Genomic DNA, 21,175 nt, shown 5'->3' with positions numbered 1-21,175 from the left:
GAATTAGCGCCCACTACATGTAAAAACATACGGCTTCACTGATCTCAATGTTCTTACACAGATCAATGTGAAACCTACTTTTACTGCTTTTAAAGCTCAGTGGTAACGTGTCGTCCATTTTAACCACACAGAGTAAGTCCTCTGGTAAAGATTTTTGACAGGGACTCACCTCAGTCTCCATGCCCATCACCAAGATCATGGTGGGAGTCTTAAATCAGCTTGTGGTGACAAAGCCTAAGGAATGTAAGCAGATCAGGTGATCAAAGGAGACCACTCCTCACTGAGCCAGTCGACTGTGAAGAGTTGATAAAAATGTGCCTTGGCGTCTGTCTACAGCGTTCCTTCCTATGATGGAAACCAGGCAGACGTCCTCCCTGACAGATCTCAGATTCCACAGGGAATCGCCACATAGGAAGCACATGCCACCAGCGGCCACCACAGATCCATTCTTGCCCCTCTCCCCTCAGTCAGATCTAAATTATTCATGAACTAATTCATTAATTCAGCAATCAAACTTTCCAATTGCCCCCAAAGTCATACAATCCTTAGCCTGCTATGTAAATACAATGGTTACTATGGTAACCCGGCATCTTTTCTAGCTTCGAGTATTAGTAGATAATTTGATCTCTCATATGTGTGATTTGCCTATGTATATGTACTGTATACATTATGCGTATTTATATAGGCTGATATATTTGCACATATTCATTACTGAGGAATAATTAAGCACCATGGATTCTATAAGACACTTATTAAAAAATAGACGGAATACTCTAAAAACTGAGAATAAAACTAAAGTGAGGCATGACAGTGGTCTCTGGGCTCCTAACATACAGAATAAATCCCAGCGCTCAGCACAGAGTCAGCTCTGCCTCTTGTCCACTCAGAGTCCCAACAAGGACACAAAGAAGCAAAGACCTGGGTCCAGATATCACAGTCTCAGTCACTGTGTGTGTATCCGTGCTCAGTGACAATTATCACGTGACCCACTAACTTCTCGACTGCCACCACCATGTCAATGACTGTTAATAATGGTATTTGACCTCACCAGATTATGCTTCCATTTAATCCTTAATCTTTTTTTTCTTAATCTAATTTATATCTTGTGGGACACACATGTCTTTGGGATACAACTTCTTTGCCCAATCAAATAATTACTTGAACATAACAAAACAAATACATTCTTTTCCAAAGCAGAGGTAAAATAAGCAGATATTAAGTTCTCTCTACATAATCACCGCCAAAACAGATGACATCCCTTTCCCAGTGAGTGGAGACAATTCCTAAACTGTTTTTGGGGAAGAGTCACTTTTAAGTGATGATCACCCTTTTGTTGAGCACACATGTCATCATGTGCAAGGGCCTGAGTTTGAGCCCCCAGTTTGCACCTTCAGGGGAAAAGCTTTGCAAGCGGAAGCCAGGGCCGCGGGTGTCTCTCTCTCTCTCTCTCTCTCTCCTTCTCTACCTCTCCCTCCTCTCTCAGTTTCTGGCTGTCTCTTTGCAATAAATAAATAAGTAAAGATAAGTTAAATATATTTTTCAAGAAAAGGTGTCAAACAAACTACAAGACCTTTGGCCATGGCTCACCTAGGTTTCCTCTGGAACAAAAGGAAGACAGGCCCAAATCACCGCTCAGTTGCAGTCCTAAAAAGGGAAACAACGGAAAGGAAGAAAAGGTTGAGGCGTTCTCTCTAGAGATGCGTATATCTCTGGGCTCTCTCATCCATTCCGCGGGCGTTCGGTGGCCAACAGTCCTTGAGATCCGAGAGCCGGAGCTCAGTGGGAAAGACATCATAACACACCGTAGTGTTAGTGATTCATAAGGTCACGCACAAGACGTTACACATCCAGGACGAACATGCTTCCTCTTCATCTATCCTTCTCCTGCCTGTTGATCAACTTCCTAAGCGTAAACTCAACTTGTTATAACTCCCCCAGACTAATACGGCCTCGTGGCCCGAATCTTGTTGTAGAGAAATCTCTCTTGTCACATTTCTCTCCCCACTCTCTTAATAGTTTTATGATGGGATAGAGACAGAGAGAAATTAAGAGGAGAGAGGGGGATAGTGAAAGAGGGAAAGAGACAGAGAGACCGGAAGCCTGTTTCACCACTCGTGAAGCTTTCCCCCTGCAGGTGGGGGGCCGGGGGCTTGAGCCCAGGTCCTTGCGTACTGTAGAGTGTCTTGGCATATTTCTCAAAGATCAAGATGTTGCTTGACAGAGCAGTGAAAACCCTTAGACAAGCCTCCCAAAGCAAGACAGAAAAAACATTTTAAAATTTAATTTTATTTATTTATTTTCCCTTTTCTTGCCCTTGTTGTTTTTTGTTGCTATAGTTATTATTGTTGTTATTGATGTTGTTGTTGTTAGATAGATAGGCAGTACTTAGTCTCTTAGGGAAAGGACATGGACAGGGATACGAAGGTGGACTTTTATCACCTTGTAATCCATAGCTTACGGGACAGAATGCATAAATCCTTAGCTTCTAACTGTACGTCGGGATCTTGTAACACATGAGAAGTGTTGATCACCTCCACACATATTGTTATGATTGGACAAGGCTGCACTCAGTGCATTTTTACTCATGTATTCATGGCCAGACTTAATTATTTATCCAATTATAAGGACCCATGCTCATTGAGACCAAAACCAAGATCTTTCCTTAGTCCTTTCATCAGTCCAAAATGGTAGGAATGGATGCCTCGGGCTGGGGACCTCAGAGTTGAAATGCACCCATTACAGTGGACTCCGAGGTCGCAAGCCCTCAACTCCACAACACTTTATTAACTCCTCCTTAATTCACAAGTCATACGTTAAATCAAACCCCAGCAAGAACAACTTAACAGGGAGTCGGGCTGTAGCGCAGTGGGTTAAGCGCAGGTGGCGCAAAGCACAAGGACTGGCGTAAGGATCGCGGTTCGAACCCCGGCTCCCCACCTGCAGGGGAGTCGCTTCACAGGTGGTGAAGCAGGTCTGCAGGTGTCTGTCTTTCTCTCCCCCTCTCTGTCTTCCCCTCCTCTCTCCATTTCTCTCTGTTCTATCCAACAACAACAACAACAATAATAACTACAACAATAAAACAACAAGGGCAACAAAAGGGAATAAATAAATAAAATATTTTTTAAAAATTTGAAAAAAAGAACAACTTAACAATATCTACTTACAGAAGCCCTTGCTTTCCAGTTTCCTAACCTATGTTGTCATTCTCTTGCTAATGATACTTTCCTTAATCATTTTTCAATTTTATTATTTCCATCAATCAATACAATCAGCAGAAGACCGCACAGGCCTACTGTGTAATGACAGATGAATCAGATGCGGTTGATTATATTGCCAGGTTTTCAACAGTGCAATGAATACTCATAAACCAAGTGGAGAAACTATGATACAAATATTAATGGAAACTCACAGGGTCACATAAATATGCAAGCAGAGTTCAGGCCTGTGGGAGCTTCCTTAGGCAGAGTGGATGAGAAGGACTGTCAGACTTTCATTCCTCTGATACTTGAATTCCACATTTCATTTACTCAGTTAGCTACTCATTAACCTTTCCTAATTTAGATGCATTTTTCATGACAAAAGAAACTGAAGTGTGGGCATGGACCCTGTGACAACAACAGCCCTGTCAATTAACATCCCGTCAGTAAAGTGAAGCTCAATTAAAAAAAAAATCCTATAATCAATTTAAAATGAAGAAGAAAATAAACTCAGGGGCCTGGCAGTGGTGTACCCAGTTGAATAGACACATTACTGTGCAGGAGGACCCGGGTTCAAGCCTCCAGTTCCCACCTGCAGAAGTGAAAACTTCACAAATGGTGAAACAGGTGTCTTTCTCCCTCTCTGTCTCCTGTTTCCGCTCGATTTCTTTCTGTTCTGTCAAGTAAAATAAATAACTGAATATTAAAAATATATTTATTAAAAATAAAATTAAAGTAAAAACTCAAGCCTTGACTTTGACATCAAGACACTGACACTGCTACGGAAGGCCTATCTGATTCTGTTTTTTCCCCCCATCTGCTTCATTGGAAAGAAACAGTATTTGAATTAAGTCTGTCACAAGGGGGCAGGGTACTCTTAAATTTTAAATTCACCGAGTTTCAAAATTATAAAACAAAAAATTACTTTCATCTAGCTCATATATACATAAAAACAAGATTGTACATTAGATGTAAAAAAAAAAATAGCAAATTACAGGGACAGGGCACTGGTGCATCTGGTTAAGTGCCCGTGTGGCAATGGGACTGGGGGGGTTCAAGCCTTCAGTCTCCATCTGAAGGGGGGAAAGGCTTCACAAGGTTTGAAGTAGAGCTATAAGTGTCTCTCTTTGTCTCTCCCCCATGTTCCCCTTCTCTCTTGGTTTCTCTATCTCTACTCAATAAATAAAATATTTTAACAAATTTTAAAAATGAAAAAAATGCAAGAAATCGGTATGGTAAAGTTTTTTTTTTTAAACTTTCATTCAACTATTTTACTAGACTTTTTATTTTTCATATGTCATTTTCTTCTTTCTCTTTTTTTAAAAATTATCTTTATTTATTAGATAGAAACAGCCAGAAATTGAGAGGGAAGGAGAGAGACAGAGAGACACCTGCAGCCCTGCTTCACCACTCGCAAAGCTTTCCCCTGCAGGTGGGGGTCAGGGGCTCGAACCCGGGTCCTTGAGCACTGTAACATGTCGTTCAACCAGCTGCGCCACCACCCGGCCGCTATCTCTATGGGGAAGAGTTAATGAATCACAGTCCAGTTGTTGACACATGTCCAACCTGTCATTTCCCTGTGACGACTGCAAAACACACTTCCCCAGCTTAGGTCCGCCTTACCATCACGTGATTGTCAGGCTAAAAGCTAGTGTGATTTATGACTTGTGTTTCAGTGTTTCCAGTGTTATCAGTAACACTCCTGTCTCATGGAGTACACCACACCACACCACGTATCTTCAATGACCACTCCGTGCACCCACACATTGCCCCCTGCTGCCATTTTGTTCTCTGTTGGACAAAGACACCTAGTAGTGAAATCACCATAAGTTGTCAGGCCTGTTCCGGATTTGGGCACCTACTGCTTTCATTTCTCTCAACATGTGCACGGCTCACTTCTAAATACAGTAAATGCATGATTCGTAAACCCCACAGAAGTTCTGTCTAAGGTCGTATTACACAAAGGTGATAGGCCTCTCTTTCATCTCTCAACCACAGTGTGGCATGGTATCAAGGAAATGAATGGAGTATCACGATCAGTCACTGGGACATGGTTAGATGTTAGATACTTACTGCTTATAACAGCCCCATAAATACTCTCAAGCTAATTTCTGGAAGGACAGTCACTGGTGGGGACTGACCTGGACTGCTGTTCTCTCTTGGAGGAAGGAAGCCTAACTTTGCAGAAGCAGAAGCTGAGGACCCGCATTTTGAAGAGCACAAGACAAGAAGACCAAAGATCAAGACATTTCCCCATGGCTCCCGATTTTGCACAGTCATTTGGACATGGATTTATTTACTGTGCTATTCGTAAATCTTATACCTGCCTGAACAATGCCGAAGACCCCTCAGTATCTAGCTTCTGCTAGGGAGAGAAATAATCACTTGGTTCTGTTTCTAACCACATCAGTTTCTATTGGAATTAGTTTCCCTGACGACCTTCTATTTAACAATGTACAAAAGCTTCATTTTCTACAGCCCTATTCATTTATACATTTGCAGTTTTATGATGCTGCCCTAACAGCAATTAGAAGCCTCATGATTTCAAAGAACAAGGCCACTGCATATTCCTGACAGCTGTCTATCACCATCTAGTCATAGGTGGAGGTCACTCTGTGTTGGCATTCACTCAACACGGATTCATCACATACGACTCCAACGCCACCACTGTCATTGACCTCCTATCTCTGTTCACTGCATGATTCATTATCACAGGAAAACACACACGTCACGAAACACCGAGACCCTTGATTAAGTCTGACATCCATCCACATGATCATTTCCGAGTTCCTTCCCCCCTTCATTAACCAAGCTCGGCGATTAAATATATGGATAATTGAACCCCATGCTTCATGTTAATGTGGTGTCTAACCTTGGGGACTTTCAACTTGTTGGATTATATTTAGCATGATCCAAGAAGAACTAGTCACCCTGGTGTCTGTTTAAGCCACAGCGGGGTCCTAGCACCTAGCTCATGAACAGAGAAGCTGTTGAAACCAGCATTAAAGCATAAGCAGTCATCCTTGAAGGTCCAGAGCAAAGCCAAGACAACAGAAAGGCTGAGGAGCTATCTCCCTGGGTCCTTAATTCCATCTTCATTTACTCAGTCACTATCATATCTTGTCCAAAGATCCCTGCACCATTTCTGCTCACTTATCTCCATTGTTGAGAACATAATGAACATTGGTGTTTAGGAAAGGCCTTATTCTCACAGACTGGCAATACTCTGATACAAAAATTATTATTTGGAACACGCAGGTCCAGCGGATAAGCAAATACAGAGGCCAGAACTCCCACCTTCTGAGCGCCCTGATACTGGATCCATGCTCCCAGAGGGATAAAGAATAGGGAATATTCTAAGGTGGGGGATATGGAACTCTGGTGGTGGGAATTTAATTGTATGGGATAGTACCTCTCTTATCCCACAATCTTGTGAATCATTATTAAATCACTAATAAAAAAAGTTGAATGGCTCTTGATATTAGAAGTCATTCTACACATAGAATATTCTCTGTAAAGGACTCAAACATCACTGGCTCACTGGGTGAAAAACAGTCTTCTTTACTGTCAGATTCCTGACTAACTTGACAATAATAAGAAAAATAACCAAAATGACAAAAAAACAGGATCAACGCCCCTAGAGAGGACTGATATCTACCTTTAGATCCATTCCTATTACGCAAACAAACTTCAGTGTCTCAGATAAAATAAATGACCATCATGTAGCTGATTTAGGGATAGCTAGATTATCCTTTCTATATGAAACTTTTAAATAATACACTGAGTAACCTTCCTATAGAAAACTTCTCCAAAAAGAGCACACACATTGAGTGTCACTCACCTGGTCTCCACTCTCTGAGAGCAGGTGCTGTCGACCAAGACGTTGACATCAGCTTAAGGGTAGCCACTGTGAAAATCAAAGAGAAGAGAGACAAGTAACAACAACAACAGAGTAAGGAGACATTTGTTAACGGATCAACAAACTGATCCTTGCTTATTGCAAGCCAAATATTACTTAATGGTATCTAAACAATTACTAGTGTACCTGGAGACACCACTGTTCTTATACAATGAACAACGTATAAATTTATAACTGAATAAACATCAGGAGGGTTAAGCATTGTTTATTGCTCAAGTGGATGGTAAAATGATTGTACCACTCAGAAGAAATGAGACAGTAAATAGTACTGGTGTGATCACAGTTTTGATGTGTGTTCATTAAGAGATGAGTGAATTAAAATGCCATAAGTTATTACATGCTTAATTGACTATGAAAATGGATTATTGATTCAATTTTCCAACGAGGAGGATAGCTAATGCTATTATCTATCACTAAACTAAACACTTCAGCCCAAAGAGATCACCCTTGACCTATATTTATTAACCAGTACTGATGTGTTTCACTTTTATTGGTCATATCTTTGCCTTCAACACAATTTTTTTTTTTTTACTTGGACAATTCTTAACATCTTCCTCTTGATATATATATTTGATTTTCTAGAATGGTTCTATCAATAGTCCTTTAATTTTTCATTAAAAAAATGAAAACCTGTGAACTTTAAGAATTTTATCATTGTTTGTAGGACAATGTGCACCAGGTGATGAAATGCAGAGTCCAGACAAGTATTAATTGTCAGGATTTCGATGCCAGAGCTCGACTCATTGGGGGCACATCTGGGTCACTTAACGGCCCCTGTGCTCGATATTCAATGACCCAGGACTGGTTACCATTTTTTCTTGTCATCTTCTCTCCCACCCCTACTGCCCTATGCTGACTGGTAAATTCACTAACATAAAAATCAATATAAGCTAGCAACATTTAAGAATATGATCTCTGACTATCTCTGATACCCAGGATGCAATCTCCAGAGACTAAATCTCCAGAGACTAAATTCACTAAATTCAGTGGGTCACAAATAGATCAATCACTATTATCACAGTTTTTTGTTTCACATGCTTTAGAAAACTTTTCATTTCCTTTCCTTTAAATGGAATATATATGTATATATGTCATAGCACCAATGTTCCCTTCAGTGTGGTGGGGACCAGCCTTGGACCATGCATGTCACTGTTTTCCTTTAGGATGGAATATTCTTTACTTATATTTTATAAAATTATTGCTGTGCAAAAAATAATAAAAAAAAAAAAGAGGGGCCAGCTGGTGATGCAGCTGGTTGAACACAGGTGTCTCTCAATCTCCCCCTTCCCTCTCAATTTTTGGCTGTCTCTACCTAGTAAATAAATAAAGATTTAAAAAAATAATCAAAGAAAGACAGAAAAAGAGACACTTAATGGCTGGTCAAGGGCAGTCATCACAGTGCGCAAAGGCCTAGTTTTAAACCCCTAGTCCCCACATGCAGGGGGAAAGCTGTCTGAGTATTCAAGCATGTCTGTAGGTGTCTCGCTGTCTTTATTCCCCTTCCCTCTAAAAATTTTCTCTGTCCTGTCAAATAAAATAAATAATTAATTAATTATAAAAGAAAAATCTTTGCCTATTACTCACATGATCTTAGATCTGCCCAACACATGGATGGAAGGAACCAGGGGGATCGGGGACATGGGATCATCTTAGTACAGCGTGAGGGTGAACATTCTAAGAAGGAAAGGGCAGAGCAGATGACAAAAATTGAGACCCAACTGACCTCAGAAGTCACTCTTCGCATTTTAGCTTTAAGAGATTTCAGCAATCATTGCTTTGGAGAATATTTATTTCATGTTCTCTTTGGGAAAGGATCAACTCAGAATGTGCCCCTTTACTAAGAAATTGATAACACGGTTGGCCAATTTATTTATCCAGTACCATTTATTTCTCTTTGGACTTCACCGGTTTTAATATTGATTAAACTCGGATTTCTCGCTTTGCCAAATCCATTGGAAAGTGGATAGAATTTCCCCCCATGAATCTGTATTTATCCAGGCAGTTTATCACTGCTCCAGTGATCATGAAAATTCAGAAATGAGTCCAAACATCGACACCAGCATCACCGTGCCCTCCAAACTCCCTTGGTAATTTTTTCCAAAAGAGAAAATGCTCTTTTCAACATGGTTGGAAGACACATACTGATTATCATGGATGATTCACATCTCATGAGCTATCATCATTGGCCCAGGACTGCCACCCTTTCTAGCCACTCAAGAGACATTTGTGTCACTAGTACAGGCTCTACAGTGTAGCCCAGGGCGACATGAGAACTCTGAGCACTACTTACCTGAGCCCCACACCCTCAAGGCCCAGAGAGAAGACCAGTGCCCTTGACTGTGAATACACTTCACTCTCCCCAAAGACAGCCAGGTGGAGCAGCAAAGGGAAGCAAGTAAAAAAGAAAAGAGAAGAAAAGTAAAGGTTAGGGGCCGGGTGGTGGCACATCGGTTAAGCACACATGCATAAGTATCCAGGTTCAAACCCTGTTCCCCACCTGTAGGAAGGATATTTCCTAAGTGACCAGTGAAGTAGGTCTGCAGGTGTTCATCTTTCTCTCTACCTCTCTATCATCTTTCTCTCTACCTCTCTATCTCCTTTTCCCTCTCAATTTCTCTCTGTCCTGTCGAATAAAAATAAATTAATAAAATTGGAAGAAAAAAAAAGTTTGGTGGTGGGGGAAAATGGCTGCCAGGAGCACTGAATTTGTGGTGCTGGCCAATCCCCAGTGGTAACTGGCGGCAAGAAAAGAAAAAGGACCAAGTTTTATTGGTGCCTGCATCACATTTTTCCCTCCCTGGAATCATAGTTAACATCCAGGACAAACCACCCCACAAGCAACTGGTTTGACTGTTACTTACAGAAGTATTTACACTCCTTCACTGAATCACAGTGCAACCGATTTGGGAGAGTTCAACGAAAATACAAAAATAGACTTAAGGAAGCTAGAAAGTTTCTAGGTGGGCCAACTTAGATGCAGATATTTTCAGTTCGATTAAATAGTGATTGATTAGAAGAAAAGCCTTGGTGCTGCTATACTCTAAAACTTCGAAGGCATGTGGATTCATGTGCTTATTGATAAAGCATCAAATTTAACTTGTGCAAGTACCAACAAAACCAACACCAAACAAAAGAGTAAAGACTGCCTCTGAGCCTTGTCCGCGTGCACTCCATGCCCTGTCAGGTCAGAAAGAGGCTGTCCTAATTAGGACTTACTGTCCTAATTTCCTAGACGTGTAAAGTTTTACATGGAATTGTGAATTTCCATTTCTTATGACTGTGACCATTTTATTGGTGACTGAATTTCCATTCTTAAAGACATTTCACCAACAAGTAAAGAAAGATTGATTGAGCCTGTCTAAAAATAGTTCCCATTAAAAAAAAAAAATGAAGGACATAAGTCTGTTTTCTTCATCAGTGGAGCTCTTCTGCTAAAACAGATTAATCGCTTTCCTCATTCCATAACAAGGGAACCTCCCTGGTACATATTTCTCATTCTTTCAAATAGCTGATTGACTTATTACTGTACAAAGTCTCACAAAACCATGAAGATCCATGCCTCCACTGATAACATGGACTCTGTAGCCACGGGGGGGGGGGGATCAGATAATTTTTCATACTTTTTATTTAAAAATGAGTCACTAATGCAATACCATTCAATTTAAAATTTTTAACTAGTTAACATGATTGTACAAATCCTATCTGATTGTGGGACACATTCTCATCAGCGGTCTAACTGTAAGGCCCTGCTCATATATGGAGTTATTAATCAATAATTAATTTCAGCAGATGTCTTGCCCTTCTCTTAATAAAACAAAAAGTCAACAATCCAACCTAGAAAAACAGCATGGCCTCTGATATCCATTTGTCAAGATGCTCTTAACTCAGAAGGGTCAACTGTAACCTATTTATTTTACTGGAACTCAAAGCTTCAGAAATTTATTAATAGTGATTTTTACATTGCATTTATTATATTACCTGCTCTCAAATTTGGATGAGGAATAACCTATTTGTCTTTATTCATTTATATTCTTCTTGAGCTATTCATCCTCTGACTTACTGAAAATACCACAATGCTCATAAGAGCAAACTTTTGAGGACTTTCAACTCCTAGAAGAAAGTTCACAGCCTGGGGGAATAGCAGGTAGTGCCACCTTACACAGGACCTCAGAGTTCGAGGGCCTAATGAAAATATATTCCTGGCACTTTATATTTCCCCAATTGTTAAAGCTATAGTCAGTCACTAAAGATATCCTTTAAATTACAAATCATTGTTTCAGACAAAGAAATCTTTTTCTCTCTTTCCTCCTTTGTTTATTGACCCACTGACAGTGACAAAAATCAATATCTATGAATTAAAAAAAAAAACAAACTCAAGAACAGGATCCTTGGTTATGACCAAGATCTGTGTCTATAACACAACACAGTTTGTGTCAGTAATTGCGATTTTTGGTATAGATATCCTTGGTAAGGTCTAAATGGGTCAGTTAACACTGTTGATTCAAGCAAATTTATCCCTGCACCTTGCTATAAACTCCCTGCTGTGCCTCTGGGGATTAACAGTTATGACCAAAGTCTAATAGAAGTTTTGAGAACACATCAAGTCACATGAACTATCAAGTGTTTACTTAATTACTTAAATTTAAACAGATAAATCTAGACTGAGACTGGAGGGGGAGGTCACACTGGACAGTGCAGTCAATGTTATTAGTGAATTAATCTTTCAACCCAATGCAGTGTAAGACTAGTCATCAGCTTTGGAAACGAATAAAATGTCTTTTCTCTTATTTTGACTGCAGTTGTTCTGATGTTACGGCTTTGTTTTTCTTCTCACTGGGTCATGGTTTGCCCACTTTTAAATTGTTCAATTGAAATTCAGTGCTCCAAAAGTGTTTTAACATGATCCGTGTCTCCGGATATATGCTCGTCATTAGTTCATATTAATAAAAGCATCTTATTAGTACATGGTTTAACTTACATAAATTCAATCAACATGCCCAGCGTGAGCACACGCATGATCAAGATGCCAATCTAATACTCAGTGCTCTGACACTTCTGCTACCAAGCTGGTGTGAATAGGGGAGGAGGAGGCCGCTCTTAAATAAAGGACCTCAGAGTGACAATGAGATAATCAAAGTTTCTGATTCAGACACCCTCCAGTCTCATCACTGGACTAAGATGGCGCTGTGATTTCACTCATTTGTACTTCCATATTCTAGTGAATCATCAAGGCCCTAGATTTCTGTGTTTGATTTCACTGCAATCTGTCTCTGGCCTTAGTTCTCACAGCACCGAGGGAGCTCAAACTCAGTCTCAGTGCGGAGATGACCTCCTCAATTCCCGGCACAAGCCATGATCCTTGATTAGGTCACTGCCAATCAACCTCACTGGCTTGAAACTTGGCAGAATGGACCACCAAAAAAATAAAGCAATAAAAATAAATCATCCTTAAGATTCTTGAACATGTACAATAGGGTTTATCTTCTACGAGATTCGTCTAAGTTCTCACAGCTCTCTATACTTCTTCCAACTCATGGAAAAATGGATCAAAGTGGAACTGAAATAAGGAATGGCCATTTTTGACCCCTTCTTCATTTAGTCAGTAAGTAGAATGTTCTGGGATTTTTTTTGTTTTACATGTGTATAGCCTTTTGCTTCACTGAACACTCTCAGTGACAACAAATGAGAGAATCCACTAAGCAAGAGAGGAACACTGACTGCCACCTATCACACGCCTTACCTGCAGAGGAACTGCCAAGCTCTTCACCAAGACTGGACGGCGACGGACTCCACTGTGGTGGCTCATTCAGGAGAAGAAGGAAAATGACTGAGGATGTAGTTTAGACGTTATAAACACGTTCTTCACCATGACACTGATCACGAGCACAGACCTGGAACTCTCAACTGAATGTTGAAGCAGGTCTGCAGCTGTCTCTCTTCCTCGCTCCTTCCCTATCTTCCCCTCGCCTCTTAATTTCTCTCTGTCCTACCCAATAAAATAGAAAGCAAAAAAAGAAAAAGAAAAATTGTCTCCAGGAGCAGGGAGTTTGTTGTGCAGGCACCAAACTCAATGATAACATTGGTGGCAAGTTAAATAAATAAGAATCAGTTAAAATATATTATTGCTCCTTTTATGTTGTAATTCTTTTTACAACTTTTTTATTTACTTATTTATTGGGTAGAGAAAGAAATAAAGAGATGCAGGGAATAGAGAAGGAGAGAGACAGAGAACACCTGTAGCCGTGCTTCACTGCTTGGGGAGCTTCCCCTCTCCAGGAGGGGACTGGGGGCTAGAACCTGGCTCTTTGCACACTGTAATGTGAGCACTTAACCAAGTGCACCAGTGGCCGGCCCCTTACACTGCTATTTCAAAGTGGGTAATGTACATTAGCATTGCATGTGATAACTGAGGAAAATGCCATTTCTCCCATCTGTTAATGTTCTCTGGGAGTCGGGTGGTAGCGCAGCTGGTTAAGCGCAGGTGGCGCAAAACGCAAGGACCGGAGTAAGGATCCTGGTTCGAGCCCCCGGCTCCCCACCTGCAGGGGAGTCGCTTCACAGGCAGTGAAGCAGGTCTGCAGGTGCCCCCCTCTGTCTCCCCCTCTTTTCTCCATTTCTCTCTGTCCTATCCAACAACGACATCAATAACAACAATAATAACTACAACAACAGTAAAAAACAAGGGCAACAAAAGGGAAAATTAAAAAAAATGTTCTCCATCCCAATGGATTAGTAATCTATTAACACACCAATAAAAAAAAAAACACCCTCTTACATCCACCATCCACTCAGGCGAAACAGTAAGGTGGAATATTAAATTGTCCCCAAAATGATTATAATGTCTAAGGGAATTGGTCTGACAAAATTGAACTCTTCATAATGTTGAAGTCACAGCCCACAGATCAATGCACAGACACTTCTGAACTGTTGATGACCCACTCCTTGCAAACATCTGAGTAAACAGTCAAGACCAAGTACCCCCACCCCCGACAACTCCTTAAGAAAATATGACTGATTACTTCAGTCTATGCAGAAGTAAAAGGCAACAGCATCTTTACCGTGAATACATGAGCATGTTTGATAGTGACCATTCTGAGGAGTGAAAAACAAAGTTTCTCCATTTAGGTAGCCTTAAATTACCATACCTGTGAGCTAGTTGAATAAACCACAAGCCTTGGGGTAGACTATGGATTTTACTCAAATGCTGCAAAGCTTTCTGTTTTAGATATTACAATGAACACCACCAACAGGTGTGTCCTTCAGTGGGGATGAAAGGAGCGCAACTAGACCCTGTGAGGACATAAGTTTGAGCTCTATAGAAATTTATTAATTTGCTTACTATTTTGCTTAACTACATGTAGGGAAACAAACAAAAAAAAAAGAAGACCACCCGTTCACTTGTCCGAAACATTTCAATAAATTCCAAAAAAGTTTTAACTACCATCCGAAGAGTTTCAAGCACTAATCTGAAGGAAACTAAGGCACTATAGTTACCGGTGCCCAGTGCTAGAAGGATCTCAATCTGTCATCCTAGAGACAGATGTTGCAAGTCACAGTGCAACATAATATTTACATTCACTGGTAATTGTTGGATAACTTAAAATAAATCTATTGAGGTGTAAATGTATATATTTATTCAGTTATAATTAGACTTCAATATTCATACTCCCACCCACACCCATAGCGGATTGGTGCACTGAATAACATTTGCATTTGTCCTTCTTTTATTACCCAGAAGAATAGCAAACTGGTACATTGAATGCTTATTTGCCTAAACAAAATTGCATAAAATGATTGCACTAATCACAAATGTGGTTGTCTAGAACAGATCACCACTGTTCCCTGTTCTCTCTCTATCAATTCTTGATGGAAATATGTTTCTCTTGCCTTAATGGAATGATCAGCTGGCAATCTGCCTAAACACACAGAGAGAACATTGAGGCTAATGTACAGGTGACCATATGCTCTGACAATCCAAGTGAGAGCCCTGACTCGCGCATTGGGGCGTAATTAATTTATTAGGAGCACGCATCTCAAAATTGTTTAAATCAAAACCCGTGTTTCATTACACGTCTTTAAAGATGAGACTAATAGATAGCTCTCATTTATTATTCATTGGTAGACGTCTTTATCCATGGGATAATTTTATTATAACAATGCAATTCATACCCCAAACCACAAAAGCCCGAGAGGAAGGTGTTTCTTGATCCCCCAACCTGCATCTCCAAAGCTCTTCCTCAATGGAAATAAGTAAGAAAAAAAAAAAGTACCTTTGGAATATAACTTAAAAAAATGCCTACTAGCTATCTACAGAACGGAGAACCCCTCCCCAACTCTTCATCTGCACTACTCCAGCCTTCAGGTTCATGATTAGTCAACAACTTGCTTGGCTTTATATGTCAACTCTCTTTTCAACCACCAGGTTCCAGATGCTAGCAGGATGCCAACCAGACTTCCCTGGACAGACAACCCCACCAGTGTGTCCTGGGGCTCTGCTTCCCCAGGACCCTGCCCCACTAGGAAAAGAGAGAGACAGGCTGGGAATATGGATCTACCTGTCAACACCTATGTTCAGTGGCAAAGCAATTACAGAAACCCACAGTGACCTTGGGTCCAGACTCCCAGAGGGATAAAGAATAGGAGAGCTATCAGAGGAAGGGTGGGATATGGAGTTCTGGTGGTGGGAATTGTGTGGAGTTGGACCCCTCTTATCTTATGGTTTTGCCAGTGTTTCCTTTTATAAATAAATAATAAAAAGAAAAAGAAAAAAGTACATTGAGGTGTGAAATCATGCCTTCTTCCTCTTATACAGGAACATCAGTGTCTGTAATCTCTCTCTCTCTTTCCCACAAAGACTGTAATGAGTGCCCCTTTGTGATGGACCTCTGGAGTTGTAGAGGGGTTTAATCAAAAATCTTGTTTCAGAAACCCCATGACATTCACGTTCAATTTTTTTTTCCATTTAGAGAGTGATTTACTGATTGAGAGTGAGACAGGGCAATCATAACATCCCCAAAGCAAGAGCCTTGAGTATCAGGCTCTTGTAGCAGCGAGCTGAGAGACCCAGTTGTGGAAGGGCAGTAGGAACTACACCCAGGATGGCCAAATTCTAAAATGAACTGTGTACAACAGCTACACTTAAAATGTCCTCCATTGTGAAGCTTGGGATGGAACGTGATTTGGGGTTTGTAACATATTTCCAACACTAGTCTAAGACTCAGAATTTGTTAAGATTTATTGCATGTGTGTAAGTAGGCAACTCCTACTTTGAAATTCTTCAGCTGCAACCCTGAGAACAAACGATCTGAAAACCATGAACTATGGGACTCGCTTACACCAGTGTTGCCTCTCCTGGCTCATGATAACTATTTGAATAAGCACTATTCAGTCTACCACCTTGTCTAAAACTAAGATCTCTAACAGTGACAGCTGCATTTGCTTCTGTTAAAGAGAGTGGTTTCATGACCGATACAATTTTCCTCTATTGAACCAAAACAAACGTAACAGTAAACTATAAAACTCAACGCACTGTCTCCAACCTGCTGATAGAAACATTCTAAACGAACTCGACTCCAGACTCATTCTGTCTCGGGGCGGTGGTAACCTGAGTCTTTGTTTCATTAGATCCTACCTATCGGCCCAAGCAAAGGTTTGGGCTTCAGGACTTCATTTCCGTATTCATTCATGCATTGATTGACTCAGACGAAATCCATATACATGAACTATATAAAGAAACCCAGAAGCAAGTTTATTGAATTTTTCTTCCTTCAGTTTCTAGCAAATTTCAACAAACTATTGACTAATTTTCTTTCCCTCATGGAGCCCAGAGTACCAGGGAGGGGCTAACTGAAGGTGTGGGTTCATACACCTGCACCAGTATGGCCAACCCATACATGCCTTTCCACGGCCTCACTCTTGGTGCCCTCAAGAACAGATTCGTGCACTTGGAGAGCCATGACTACTAATTATATAATCAATAACTGTTAATGGCACAAAGCTGAAAACACAAAAAGGCTTAAATGGACTCAAGACCTCTCTAGTGCCTTTGCTCGTGCCCACAGAGCACATCGACCCAGTGGGTTTCTGTGTGACACCGACCTATCCTTCCAGTTCTCCCTTGCTCCTGGGATTTCCCCCAGCAAGGTAGCCAACAACAACAAAGCTGCCATCTAACACCTTCTAGGCACTCACGTCTCCAAACTGAGCACAAGGGAGAAAAAAAGGACAAGACGAATGTCAGGAACGTGAAACTGCCCTGGGGGGAGTTGATTTGGGGATGGTCTTGAGCTGGCTTGGGTGGAATTCCTCAGACACTGTAGTTCCAATCATCCCAATCCTAGCTGTTAACCGGTATTCGTAATTCTGTGTACTACTTAAGCACTGATTTTACTGAGAGAATATCTTGGGTGCCCGTCAGTGACATGCAAGGAAGACTCTACACCACTCACATTAGCGTTTAAGCTCCCCAGGCTCCAAAGAACTCGTCAAGTGTCTTCAAAATAAACAGTGATTCAATCATGGGAGGGTTGTTGAGCCTAGAAAAAGAAAAGCAGTCTAAGTGTAAGAGAAATACAAAGATTGATTTTTTTAAATAAATATTGATTGACTGATTGTTGATTGATTCCCTTTTGTTGCCCTTGCTGTTTTATTGTTGTAGTGATTAATAATGTCACTGTTGGATAGGACAGAGAGAAATGGAGAGAGGAGGGGAAGACAGAGAGGGGGAGAGAAAGACAGACACCTGCAGACCTGCTTCACCGCCTGTGAAGCGACTCCCCTGCAGGTGGGGAGCCGGGGGCTCAAACCGGGATCCTTACGCCGGTCCTTGCGCTTTGTGCCACGTGCACTTAACCCGATGCGCTACCACCCGATTCCCCAGATTGATTTTTCTTAAACTGAAATTGGTTGGAAGATTAGATTTATCATAAACCCTCCTTCCTATCACATTCTCTTCACCCCCCATGACACTTTTGTTTATTTAATAAAATCTTACTGTTTATTTAATAAAATCTTACTGTTAGTTAATAGGAATGTCACTGAGTTAATAGCTCGAAAGGAAGTAAAAATTGTAGCAGTTGCGAGATGTCTGAGTTTACTTACTGCCCACATGGGGGGAACCAATGAGGAAAAAGAGAGTCCATCATTTTTTATTGGACTTATTTGCACGGAATTGGACATATTTAATTTGTGTCGCGGTGCGATTTGCTCGATGCAACGCTATATGCACTTTATGGATTCCAATTACTGATTGATTGTATTATTCCAGGAATAGTAATATTATGTCCTTCTTTTTCAAAGAAAATCTCAAAATGGATAAGCACTAATCCAGGGCCAAATTACTGCAGCCGGGGGAGGTTCATGTGTGCCCTTTGAAAAAGGGAAGAGAGCCTAGAATTTTTTCTTAGAATTATCTGTTGTTGGAAAACAAGATAAATTGCTTGCTTTCTATCAAAATATGGGCTCTAATTGGGGCATGTCTTTCTGACTTTGACAAAGTACACTGTCCTCAACAATACAACTCCAAAAAATACTTCCTCAGGAGAAATAAAAAATAAAAAGAAAAAAAGTACAGGGAGGGATGAGGTCATCAACTTATTCCTCTTACACAAAAACACCAGTGTCTGTAACCTTTTCCTCTGGATCAGAACAAGCAAGATTTATCTGTCCAGAGTCATTGCTTTCAATTCGTTTTTACTGTTTTAATAAAAAAAAAAAAAGATTAATAATGAGTGCTGTCATATAAAAATTTTCTCATATGGGTCTCTGGTTGGTTTTCAAGTGTCTGTTTATTTTAATCAACTACTTATATGAGTAAGTGTGCTTTTATTTCTTAAAGCCAGAAAAAATAACCACAATTAAAAAAAATCATAGAACTGTGAGTAATTAACCATAAACAGTGACAAAAATTCGAGGCTTTTCAGGTAGCGCTTCCTAGAACGATTATTTATTTATTTTTTAATATTATATTTATTTATCAATGAGGGGGATAGGAAGAGAGAGGGAAAGAACCAGACATCACTCTGGTACATGTGTTGCCAGGGACCGAACTCAGGACCTCATGCTCGAGAGTCCAACACCCCATCCACTGCTCCACCTCTCCGACCACCTAGAGCAACTGTTTATTAGGAATCATTGCCATAGCCAGATTTTAATGATGCTCACTGCTCTGTTCTATTTCTTAACAATCGGTAGCAAGTATGTCCTCTTGTACATACAGTGGTACTGAAATCTGAGAATCTGTGTGTTGGTTTTACAAGGAAAAAGCCCTGGCCCAAGACCCAAAGCCTCATTTCCAACAGGAGGAAAGTCCTGCGTGTCTGTAACTGACCTCAGAGTTGCATTTGGGTTTAATCAAAGCTCCAGTTCAGATACCCCATGGCACACTCATCATTGGCCCTGGTGCTTTTCATCCTAGGTGTCTTCGCTCATTAGTCTATAGATGGATCCGGAAGCAACAATATCATCGTGAAATTCCAGGAATAAGAGGTGGATAATTGTTGATCTCTTTCCACACCAGGCGTCTTTAAATAAGAAAAAGAAAAACAGGCCTCCGAGAACATCAGAAATCAGTTCCCATCTCTGCCTTCCGTCATTCTGCGGCTCATTTGAATTTGTTTGTGTTTTAACGATGGTCTGGTGTGACCACCTTAATCGCTTCTCAAACATAATCTCATCTATTTTCTTAACAGCTGCCACGGAAAAGCCACGCGCCATGACCACACCAATATGGAATTGATTAAGTTGTTTGCGGTGAGAAAACAGAATGAATATGAAATGTTCTTGAAAATGGAAAAGAAAACTTTTTTTTTAAAAATGAGTTTGCCAAATGAGATTAAACATGGTTTTCTGATGTCTCATATTCTCATCACTGGTCCACACCTGGGGGCTTCTGAGCCTTGCCTGGGTACAGACTCTTTGGAAATAAACACTGAACACTCTTGAGTAGTCAGTCATCTCCACAAACAATGGAAACTGAGTCTTACTTGCATCTGCCTCTGTGTTGCCAATTAATATTGTGTTTCTTCAAAACTGTGTATTCCACGTTCTGTGGAAGAAAGACCAGAATTAACCTTGGTTTAGAATACTTGTGCCTAGGTTACTAACTGCTAGAACTCGAGGACTAGCTAATAAACTGTGGTCCTCTGGGATTAATTCTTTACTTTACTTTTACTTTAATGGCATGGATAGCCACATTGAAAACCACCCCGTCAGAGCAACATTTACAGATTTCTCTCTATATCTTGACTATCTCGGTAAACGATTGTAGTTAAGTGTGATTTTGGAATCACTCAGCACTGTTTGGTCCCCGTTCTACATTCTTGATGATGCATGCCCGACACGATTCTGTTATTTATCTCCTCCATTTAATTAATGCATTTATTCAATGTACTTGGCCCCACATTCATTATACAGAAGGGCGCAGGGTGAAACACCCAGTAATTTCAGTCAACTGCTTCAGGTAATGAATCACACGAGCCTCATGAAAGAAAGTAAAGTTTGCATTTTTTTCACAGAAACAGCAGTGAAGATAAAATTAATAAATTCTGGGAGTCGGCCGGTAGCACAGCGGGTTAAGCGCAGGTGGCGCAAAGCGCGGGGACCGGGGTAAAAATCCCGGTTCGAGCCCCCGGCTCCCCACCTGCACTAGAGTCGCTTCACAGGCGGTGAAGCAGGTCTGCAGGTGTCTGTCTTTCTCTCCCCCTCTCTGTCTTCCCCTCCTCTCTCCATTTCTCTCTGGCCTATCCAACAACAACAACAGCTATGACAACAATAACAACTACAACAAGCACAGCAACAAGGGCAACAAAAGGGGAAAAATGGCCTCCGGGGGCAGTGGATTCCTAGTGCAGGCACCGAGCCCCAGCAATAACCCTGGACATCAACAATAACTACAACAATAATTGACAATAAGGACAACAAAAGGGAATAAATAAATAAATATAAATAAAAAATAAATAAAATAATTAATAAATTCTATTGTCTGGTAAGTCATAGTCTCACTGACCTGTGATTTCTCACCATTTCATGAAGCTAAAATTTTAACCATTTGTTCATATCT

General features: G+C 40.7%; 1 long non-coding RNA gene and 1 other non-coding gene across 3 annotated transcripts; both read right to left on the bottom strand.

Annotated features, from left to right (window-relative positions):
• Positions 1-47: 47 nt before the first annotated feature.
• Positions 48-20,798, bottom strand: LOC107522272 (uncharacterized). 2 transcript variants are annotated; one of them, XR_009547218.1, is made up of 8 exons: positions 20,100-20,798; positions 17,565-17,651; positions 14,136-14,208; positions 9,407-12,917; positions 8,701-8,790; positions 7,039-7,090; positions 1,588-1,644; positions 48-234 (listed from the first exon to the last, which is right to left on the bottom strand). It is a non-coding gene; the product is annotated as an uncharacterized LOC107522272 (long non-coding RNA). The 2 variants fall into 2 exon arrangements; XR_001601422.2 differs by having other exon boundaries at positions 9,407-14,208.
• LOC132535487 (small nucleolar RNA SNORD113/SNORD114 family) lies at positions 12,221-12,292 on the bottom strand. The gene has a single exon (XR_009547285.1). It is a non-coding gene; the product is annotated as a small nucleolar RNA SNORD113/SNORD114 family (small nucleolar RNA).
• Positions 20,799-21,175: the final 377 nt, after the last annotated feature.

The sequence above is a fragment of the Erinaceus europaeus genome, chromosome 22, assembly GCF_950295315.1.
Source record: "Erinaceus europaeus chromosome 22, mEriEur2.1, whole genome shotgun sequence".
In the NCBI taxonomy this organism is placed as follows: Eukaryota; Metazoa; Chordata; class Mammalia; order Eulipotyphla; family Erinaceidae; genus Erinaceus; species Erinaceus europaeus.
The sequence above is the reverse complement of the archived record's forward strand: the minus strand, read 5'-3'. Positions and strand labels throughout refer to the sequence as shown.